Source organism: Marmota marmota, unplaced genomic scaffold, assembly GCF_001458135.2.
Source record: "Marmota marmota marmota unplaced genomic scaffold, marMar, whole genome shotgun sequence".
Classification (NCBI taxonomy): domain Eukaryota; kingdom Metazoa; phylum Chordata; class Mammalia; order Rodentia; family Sciuridae; genus Marmota; species Marmota marmota.
This window is the reverse complement of record NW_026000144.1, coordinates 410,971-421,982: the sequence shown is the minus strand read 5'-3', so window position 1 is coordinate 421,982 and position 11,012 is coordinate 410,971. Positions and strand designations below refer to the sequence as shown.

General features: G+C 32.4%; 1 long non-coding RNA gene across 1 annotated transcript in view; it reads right to left on the bottom strand.

The window, feature by feature from the left end:
- Positions 1-10,046: 10,046 nt before the first annotated feature.
- LOC107160639 overlaps positions 10,047-11,012 on the bottom strand; it is a 21,009-nt gene continuing 20,043 nt past the window's right edge. The window contains exon 7 of the long non-coding RNA XR_007341631.1: positions 10,047-10,059. This is a non-coding gene — a long non-coding RNA (uncharacterized LOC107160639). The remainder of the gene's footprint in view (positions 10,060-11,012) is intronic.

Sequence of the window (11,012 nt, the reverse complement as noted above, 5' to 3'; positions counted from 1 at the left end):
AATGAATTATCCTTGACAATGGTAGTGCTAATTCCGAGATGACTGGAGGGTGGTAAAGGAGAAATTCCTTTAAGGAGAGTTGAGGGTAAACATGGGCTGGAGCAATATATGCATAGAATCTATCAGAATTTATTTAGAAAAAATTTGCATTTATTCAGATTTACTTTATAGAAATTATCTCTACTCTCATTCCTTTTCTTTCTCTACTTCAGGTTAGACTGTCTCTAATGCCAGTCTCTTCAAGCAGCCCATGACTCATTGTGTGCCCTCCAGGCTGTGGATAAAAGTGTCCTCCTGCTGAAATTGGAATAACAGCTGCCAGCTGAGGTCCCTGATTTCCTCAGTTTTCTCATTTCTATCTGGACTCTAAGTCTTACCCTTCATATGAAGCTTATGTGACATGGAACATGTTGAAACTATCCACTAATTTCTTCCTTTGTTACTTCGTGGATTATACAATTATTTTTCTTGACTTACCCAACACTCTTAGTAAAACATAATTCTATACATGATTATGACCTGTTAAGAACTTTACAATAATACTTAGTATTGAATTGATACTTGAGACCTAATCTGCCTACTATGTTCAGTTGCCAGTTCTCTCTCTCTCTCTCTCTCTCTTTTTTTTTTTTTACTATATTTTGTTTTATTTCTGTAGTAAATGATTCAAGAAAGATTAATACACAGTATTTCTTTGGTTGTATCTCTTTAGTTTTGTTTTTTTTTTTTTAATCTGGAAAAGAGCCTTTTTTTTCTTTATAAAATTGCCATGTTTTAAAAATGCAAGACGTGTATCCATTATTTAATAGAATATTTCTTATGTTAGGTTTATTTAATGCTTCCTATGATTAGGTGGAATTTATGCATCTGTGCACAGGATACCACATAAAGTGTTGTTTTTCAGGATACTACATCCAAGATACACAAGATCTATCTTCCCATCTTTGGCAATATTAATTTTGATTACTATGGTGAAGATGTTTTCCTGGATCTCCATTGTCTTATTATCCCCATTGAACTAATAAACATTTTGTTTTTATTAAATCTGTGTGTATAACCTCATCAAAGTTTCCACTTAACTTTATCATTCATTGATAATTTTTGTCTGAACTAATGTTGCTAAAATAATTGATGGTGGTTTTCCAGTTTTACTTCTTCTTTACTTGAGGAAACACAGTTTCTATTACTCAATGGTACATGATTTATTGCTATTCTTAATTAATTTTATGCTCAAATTGTTCCAGGTTTGTTCAGGAGGAACATCCCCAAGTTGGTCTCCATGTCCTCTTTAGCATGTCCACATGCTGGTTCTAGCACTCACCAACTTTCTCTTTCAAGAGGTTCCAGACTTATCTTGTACATTCTTTGCATTAATTTTAAAAACCAGTGTTTTTCCAGGAATCCATGATTCCTAGTATAGAATAATATTAATGTAATTTATCTTGTTTCATTTAATAACTATCTCATTGACACAAAGTCATCTTTGCTCTGTTAGTTTAAAATATAACCTTTGACATGTGTTTCTATTTGTAGTTATGTTTATTTCTGAATCTTATATATCATTCCATTGGTCTGTCTTATCATTTCTCAGCTCCACACTGTTTCAATTATAGAGAATCTGTGGTAAGTACTAATTTTTGTTATGAATCAACTTCTTTGGCTTTCCTGGTGCCCCAGTCACTTTAATTTTAGGGTTCCCCTAGCTATTTTGGTTGATCTTATGTATCAACTTATGTCCAAGTTCTCAGATTCCAGCCTACTGATATTTTTGTTGTGATCACATGGAATTTATAAATTAACTTAATAATTTCATCTTTATGGGACAATGTTCTGATTAAGACCAATAAATGTCTGTTTATTTGTCCAAGCATATTTTTGTGTTCTTTGTGAATTTTAACTTCAGATAATTTTCCTATACAGTTTCTTATTAATCTAATCAGGATTCTAACTTCTTTTTCTGTTTGCTGTAAATGAGGTTTTTGCCTTCTGTTATATATTCTAAATGTTTCTAGTTCTGTTCTTGGGAGCTATTTTGCCTAATAATTTTATATTTTGCAAAATTGCTGGATTGCTTTTGGTTGAGTTAGTTTTTCATTGGTTTTCTAGGGACTTTAAATATGTTGCTATGTTATCAGAGAATAGAGATAGTTTTCCCTTTCATTTTTCTTTTTATGATTATTTTTCCCCTAATACTAGTACAGTACTAAATTGCAAGGGACAGGAGAGCATTCTTGCCTTGTTTTTAACCTTAGTAGATATGACTAGTGTCTGGTGCATTTGTGTATCAGAGACTCTTACCAATATTCTTTTTCTTTGGAGGAAAATAGTTTGTTTCAGCCTTTCTTCTATCCTGGTGTCAGTTTTGGTATATTATAATTTTTAAGAAATTAAGATTTTTTTTATATTTTTAATTTTTTTTGTTGAAAAGTGAAGTCTTAATCATTTTACAAACCATGTTGTCAATATCCTTATATTCTTTTTACTTTTATGTTTTTCTGCCCATTATATAATTGTTATTTTGTGTGTTTGTACTTTTTTCCTTCTTAAATTAATTAGTGGTTGCCCTATTTTGCTCTTCCCCAAAAAGTAGTATTTTAATCTATCAGTATAGGTTTTTTGGTACTCTGTCACAATTTATCATTTCCTTAGCAGTACTTCATTTGTTGTTCTTGTTTTTAGCTATTATTTTTATTTAAAATTTATACAGTTTTCTTAATTTTTATTGGTTTGAATGTTTAAGTATTTTTCTCTAATGTGTGTGTGTGTGTGAGCACAAATCTCTGAGGATCAACCCAGGGCCTTGTGTATGTTAGGCAAGTATTCCACCAGTGAGCTACACCCAGCCTGATCTCTACTTTCAAAAATATTCCATGCATTCTGATATGTCATGGTGGCTCCATTTTTATTTTAAAGAAATTCTTCAATTTCTGTTGGAATTTGTCCTTTCACCAAAAAATTTACTTACTGGAAAGTTTTCTAATTTATGTGTAAAAATGCCTTTTTATTTTGGAACTTCATTTTAGTTTCAAGTTATATTGTCTCATAATCAGTAATATTTCTAGTTTATGAAGTCTAGTGATATATTTTGTGCCCAAATATGTTTTTTATAATTCTTCCATTTGTTGAGAAGATGTAGTTTATATTATCTTATTTCGTATCCATAAAATTTATTTATTTAGATTTTTTAAATTTACCTATACTATTAAATCCACTTATATATCTTATACTGAAAGTAGTATGTAAGAATACCCTGTTAGTATTGTTTTCATATTTTTCTCTTTCTGTAATTTCTGCTTTATTACATGGGACACAGGTATTCATGACTATTGAAACTATATGATGAATTGCAGCTTTTCACAATATAAATCACAATCCTCTGTTTTATTTCAAGCATTTGGCCTTAATTCTATTTTTTTCCTGATATCAGGAGGAGTGCAACCTCGGCCTCCTTATTATTTTCATTTATCTGCCCTTTAAATTTAACTTTGTTCTTTAAAACACTGAAACTTTGTGCTTTTTTTGTATAAAATATATCATAGGGTTTTGCTTTTAAAAAAATGTTGCTCTTAAAGGAGACTTAAGGCCTTTCACTTGTATTGATAATAATTTACATTTTTACTCTTGAATTGTATCATATTATTTTTGTTATCATTACTATTAAATCATTTTGGTCTTGTACTTTGTTATAGATATCTTTTATTCCTTTTTAAATTTTATTTTTAATTTTTAGTGTTTAGGTTAGATCAAAATTTTGTTTTAGTAGTTTTATTTTATAATACAATAATCTCACTTTTTTCCTGCTTAAACTTTTTTTTCTTTCCCTTTGCAGTTGTGGAGATCCAACCCAAGGTCTCACACTTCTTGTTTAACTTTGAAATTTAGCTAGTTATTTTTAAGTAGTATTCTTGACTTACACCTATTATCTACTCAACAATCAATAATCTTATTCTAGTTTCTGCCTTTCTTTGCCTTTTGTCTCATTTTATAGTTGCCTCTTTTTCTTGTTTGAACATATAATTCTTACATTCTGACTTTTTCCTCTTATCTGCAATGTTTTACCAATTTCCTCATCACTTTTTGGGTACATAAAGCTCATTCTCTACTGCCTTTCTCAGAAGGTCATATAGGCTTAGAATTCCCTAAAAGTCTTCATATTCCAAATTGTTTTCCTAAAGAGTTCTTCATACATGAAGACAGGTTTTTTGTACATTAAATTCTTGGCTTATACATTAAATGACTTGAAAATATGGCTCCATTATTGCCTTGCTTTGAATATTGTATGTAAGAATTCTGATTTCACTCTAATTTATTTTTCGTTCTAGATTATGTGACTTTTATCTCTGAAGGCCTTAAAGGTTTATTTCTCTCAATACATAAAATCTAGTAACTTAAGTAAAATATATTTCAATATTTATTGTTTGGCAGAAGTTTTACCATGTACCAAGTATAAACATATAATACATAGCCTAAATTTTTTCTTTCTAAAAATTCATCTTGAATTATAGTTTAAACATTAATATTATTATTTTTCCCTTTCTCAAAAAACTCCATTCATATAGTACAACTACTTTGTCTGCTTTGCAATGCAACCACATTGCCTATGACCTGTTTGTATTCACTGTTTTATTCTTCTGTTTTTTTTCAAAACTGCCTTTAAAGTTTTCTTTTGACCGTTTTCTCTTGAGGTCTTTTCATACTTGCATTTGATTTTTTTATTTCATCTATTTTGTAGTAGTTCAATAATTTTTTATGTTTTTTTGTTTGTTTGCTTCACCCATTTTTATTCTATATTAAATTTCTGATTCACAGTGTTTTAAAATACCCAAATGACCAACATGTGAACATTTCATTTATACTGCTGTGTTTGGATATGGCATTTATCTATTTAGTAGAATACTAGAGTGGAGAAATTTCATCAGCTGAGATGTTTTTATTTGCAGTTTTTATTTCTCTTATAGAAGTTTTATATAGAGTTGTTGTTTTTTTCCTAATTCTTAGTATTTTATGGGTAGTGTTCATAGGTAAAAATACCTTTTATGTTATTTTACAAAAATGCTTTTTTTTTCTTTGTACCCAGGATTGAACCCATAGGTGCTTAACCACTGAGCCATATCCCTAGCCCATTTTATGTTTTATTTAGAGACAGGTTCTCACTGAGTTTCTTAGGGCCTCATTAAGTTTCTGAGGCTGGCTTTGAACTTTTGATCCTCCTTTTGTAACCTCCCAAGCCACTAGGATTACCGGGTGTGCCACTGTGCCCTGCCAAAAATAATTTTTAATGAAAAATTATCCTTTTGTTTCTGCAGTCCTTAATAGTATCCCATTGCATCCTTTCCTTCTTGTCTGCCCTGCCTGCAATAGTCAGTACCCCTTCTCTCTTGATCAAATTATTTTCCAGTACAAATGTTGGACTTTCTTTTATTTTGAGTTGATTCAGTGTGTTTCTCCTAATTTCCATGTCATTTTCTTTTATTCATGATTCTCTTAAACTTTCCCTCTTCAGTTCTAAACACCCGCAAGTGTTTAGCAGTAGTAGGTGCTGTTATCTTCCACTAACAATTGGAAGATCATAGAATTTGTCTCTGTGTCTTAGTCATGTTAATGATATGTCAAGAATATTATTACTTGCTCTTTTTTTAAGTTTGTATTTTCTTATGAAGCTATATGAGAAGATTTAGAATCAAGCAGTTAATATTATCCTCTGGACCTGGGAACACCCATAAATCAAAGGCATTTCTGCATATCAGTGATAAATCCTCTGAAAAGGAAACAAGGAAAAACTGCCACATTTTTAATAGCCTAAAAAAAAAGAAAAAGAAAAAGAAAAAAAAAAACAACAACTTGGGAATCAACTTAATTGCAGAGGTGAAATACCTCTACAAAGAAAACTACAGGATGCTAAAAAGAATAAATTAAAGAAGACATTAGAAGAAGACCTTAGAAGATGAAAAGATCTACCTTTGTCTTGCATAAGCAAAATTAATATTGTCAAAATGACCATACTACCAAAAGCACTATACAGGTTTAATGCAATTCTAATCAAAATCCCAATGACATTCTTCAAAGAAATAGAAAAGCTGTCATGAAATTTATCTGGAAAAATAAGAGACCCACAATAGCCAAGCAATCCTTAGCAAGAAGAGCGAAGGAGGAGGCATCACTATAATAGACCTTAAACTATACTACACAGCAATAGTAACAATAACAGCATGGTATTGGCACCAAAAAAGACTTATAGACCAATGATACAGAACAGAACAGAGACAAACCCACATAACTACAGGTATCTTATATTAGATAAAGGCGCTAAATCATACATTGGAGAAAAGATAGCCTCTTTGACAAATTGTGCTGGGGAAACTGGAAATCTATATACAACAAAATTAAATTAAATCCTATCTCTCACCTTGCACAAAACTGAATTCAAAGTAGATCAAGGATCTAGGAATAAAACCAGAGACCCTGTGTCTAATAGAAAAAAAAGTAGGCCCAAACCACCGTATATTGGATTACATCCAGATTTTCTTATTAATACTCCTATAGCTCAGGAATTAAAATCAAGAATCGATAAATGTGATGGATTCAAACTAAAAAGCTTCTTCTCAGAAAAACTAAAAATTAGTGAGGTGAATAGAGAGCCTACATATTGGGAGCAAATTTTTAATACATGCATATCAGATAGAGCACTAATCTCTAGGATATATAAAGAACTTAAAAATCTAAATACCAAAAAAATCATAGAACCCAGTCAATAAATGGGCCAAGGACCTAAATAGACCTAAACGTCCTATTCTCAGAATAGGACGATCAATCAACAAATATATGAAAAAGATGTTCAATCAATCAACAAATATATGAAAAAGATGTTCAACATCTCTAGCAATTAGATAAATGCAAATCAAACTACTCTAAGATTTCATATCACTCCAGTCAGAATGGTAGCTATTAAGAATACAAACAACAATAAGTGTTGGCAAGGATGTGGGGAAAAATGCACACTCATACATTGCTGGTGGGACTGCAAATTGGTGCAGCCAAATGAAAAGCAGTATGGAGAATACTTGAAAAACTGTGAATGGAACCACCATTTGACCCAGCTATCCCAGTCCTCTGTCTGTACCCAAAGGACTTAAAAACAGCATACTACAGTGACACAGCCACATCAATGTTTATAACAGCAAAATTCACAATAGCTAAACTGTGGAACCAACCCAGAAGCCCTTCATTACATGAATGGATAATGAAAATGTCATATATATACAAAATGGAATATTATTTAGCATTCAAAGATAATAAAATAATGGCATTTGCTGGTAAATGAATGGAGTTGGAGAATATAATGCTAAGTGAAGTAAGCTAATTCCAAAAAAAAACAAATGCCAAATATTTTCTCTGACCTAAGAATGCTGATTCATAATGCAGATGAACTCTAGATAGGGAAAAGAGGGGGAAGAGAAGAGAGTGGGCATGAAGGTAGGAAAGACAGTGGAATGAAATGGACATCGTTTCCTAAGTATATGTATGAAGACATGAATGGTGTGACTCTACTTTATGTAAAACCAGAGATTTGAAAAATTATGCTCTGTATGTGTAAAATGAATTATAATGCATTCTGCTGTCATATATAACAAGCTAAAATTTTAAAAAATAAAATTATATAAAACAACATTGTAAAAGAACATTAATTATGTGTAATTTAAAATGATTTATAAGTTTTGAAATTATCAGTATGATTCCATACTTGTAAAATATGTACATCTATATTTATAGAAAACAGGTTAGAAGGCAATATACTAGATGTTCACAGCAGGTATCTATGGACTATAGAATTTTAAGAGATTCTTATGTATAATTTTTAATATACATATTTGTTACAGTGTCTCTAGGCAAAAGTTAGATAAGGTGTTTTAATCTTCAAATTAATCCCAGTTTTTCATTTGAATACCACCCTATAAACTTTAAATATCGGTGTTTTTCTTTTTAAGTTGTAGTTAGACACAATACCTTTATTATTTTATTTATTTGTTTTTATGTGGTGCTGAGGATCTAACCTAGCACCTCACACATGATAGGCAAGAGCTCTACCACTGAGCCATGAGCCCAGTCCTACAAACTTTGGTATGCAATTTTTTTTCAGTCAATGCAAACTAGTTGACATAATTCAATGTCACATCCAAAGCACGAAATGAACAAATCAAGAGAAACTTTAACACCTTCTTGAGGGAAGGTGTTTAAAAGTTTTTATATCTCATGTTGTTACCCTCTAAATAAGTTAGTGTCTCTTAATTGTTTTTTTAAAAAATATAGATGTTTAGTTCTCAGTGTAGAGAGTAACATAAAATTTTTATAACATATTTATATAATTATAAAATAGTAAATGATATAATAAAATTTCAAATAGTTTGTTATTATTATATATGTTTGTAAGAGAGCATTATATAAAACTTTACTTTGGAGAGCTTCAGCTTAGGAAAATGTTCTTTTAAACCTTATATTTTAAAGACATATTTAGGGCTTTCAGTCCAGCCTCCTCCTTCCTGCCTCTGTGTTGGGTCAGATAAGGACTCAGACCTCTCAATTTTTTTTCCCCTTCTACTTTTCAGCCCAGATGATGTGATTCCAAGGCTTCAGTTCCCATCTGTATTTTGAGGACTCCTAATTGTACAGACCCTGCGACTTCACCTGAATTCCAGATGTATGACAAATGAGTGAAAGGCTTTCTGTCCTGGATACAGAGCCCAGTTCTCTGTTCTATGCAGAATCTGAAAACAAATCACAGGGAGAATGGTGAGAACCCTGAAAGCCAGGAAATGAATATCCAGAAGAAGGAGGAGAATTAATTGAAGCTTCCAGATTATTCATGAAGGATGGTCCTGGAAATATAAGAACATAAAGACCAGGGTTTCTGATCTCCCATCAAGAAAATCTAGAAAAAGGACCCCAGAGTATCTCTCAGATTCTCTCTCAGAATAGTGTTTGGCATTCATTTGGTGATGCACATCAAAGAGCAAAAGATGGTGTAAATGGACATATAGAAGCTGAACCTCTTTGGTTCTCATCATCTGAAGAAGAGGAGGAAGGTCTTAATGATTCCAAAAATAAGCAGCCGTAGATATTTTCTGAGGGTAATCCACAGATGTGTGTTTCTCACTCATGTGGAGAGAAACAACGTAGACCAAAAGAGAAAGCAGATGGACATGTCCATGAAAAGTTAGTAATGTAATAGAAAATAATTTGGGGACAGCCAAGCCAGACCGGAGGAGGAAGCCACCCGGCTCCAAGCCAGACCGGAGGAGGAAGCCCGGTCCTGCCCTGTGTGCTAGTCCAGAGGAAGCCCATCAACCCTTAAAACCCATCAAAGGGGGTGTGGCTACAAGCACGGTTCTGTGGCTGATCCAGGTACCCGGTTTCCAACTCCCCCACCCTTAGCTGCGATAACTCAAAATATTTCCCACAAGCTTTTGGGGGTTGTAGCTATCAACACAAAACAACAACTGTACAGGCACCTGGTTTCTACCTCAGAGACTAGAGTAGGGAAGATACAGGTGGAAGCTCATTTCCTTTCACAATGGCTATACCCACCACCCTGAATACAGAGGCTCAAGCTAGGAATAGACAACATCACCTACTGGAAGCAAGGAAAACAGTGTTCTGAGAGACTTTTTTTCCTTTTCTCTTTCTTTCTCTCTTTTCTTCTCTCTCTTCCACAACTTCAACCAAGAACTGTGAATGAACAACCGAATTACCAAAGTAATATAATATAGAGGAATTGCATATACCCCACCTTCCCCCCATTTTTTTCTTTATTTCTATCTTACTTTCCTTTTCCTTCTCTCTTATTTCTCTTTTCTTCCTTGTTATTTTTTTTTCTTTTTTTTCATTCGTATTCTCTCTATCCCACTTTCAATCTCCTAACTTTTGCTATCTATACATAGAGTAACTATCTAAATACAGATAGGAGGTTGAGGCTATACATTCTTCCATAAATTACCAGTCTATTGGTTAGAGTTCTCCAAAGGTGCTAAGTTAGTTTAACCTCATACCCTCACTCCTTTCCCTCTAAGTATAACATCCTTCGTCTGAAATTAAGTTTTCTATATGCCACCAGATATGGTATGCCTTTTATGAAACTAATGAATATATTCTTAAGTAATAATTAAAACCAATATCTATAGACTTAGAATCTAACTATACATGTATTAATAATGAAAACTTGTGCTTAGATGATGTACTGTTGATATTGGGAACTGTTAACATTGTCTTTCTCTGCAAAAGAGGAATTTTGGAGTTATACAAGAACAATACAAATATATAAGGGGAAAAAAATTTACACAACAGTTTCACAAAGCTAGAAAGAATCATGAGCAGTGTGAAAAGACAAGGAAAGAAAGGACCACAAACAATACAGGTCAATTCAAAATTAGATGAGGTAATATCTGCAGCTGATGGAATGTCAGACAAAGATTTCAGGATATACATGCTTCAGATGATCTGGAGTCTCAAGGAAGACATTATACAGCAAATTCAGACAATGAAAGATCACTTTGACAATGAATTACATAAACAAATCCAAGAAAAAAAGATCAACTCTATAGGGAGATAGAGGATATAAAAAACAAACAAACAGAAATCCTGGAAATGCAAGAAACAATAAACCAAATTAAAAACTCAAATGAGAGTCTTACCAGCAGAGTAGAACACTTAGAAGATAGAACTTCAGATAATGAAGACAAAGTTTTTCAACTTGAAAAGAACATAGACAGCTCAGCTTGAATGTTAAGAAATCATGAGTAGAACATCCAAGAATTATGGGATAACATAAAGAAACCAAACCTAAGAGTTATTGGGATACAAGAGGTTATAGAGGTCCAAACCAAGGGAATGAGCAATCTATTCAATGAAATAATACTAGAAAACTTCCCAGAATTAAAGAATGAAAAAGAAATCCAAATACTAGAAGCCTACAGGACACCGAATGTACAAAATCATAAGAGATCCACACCAAGACACAT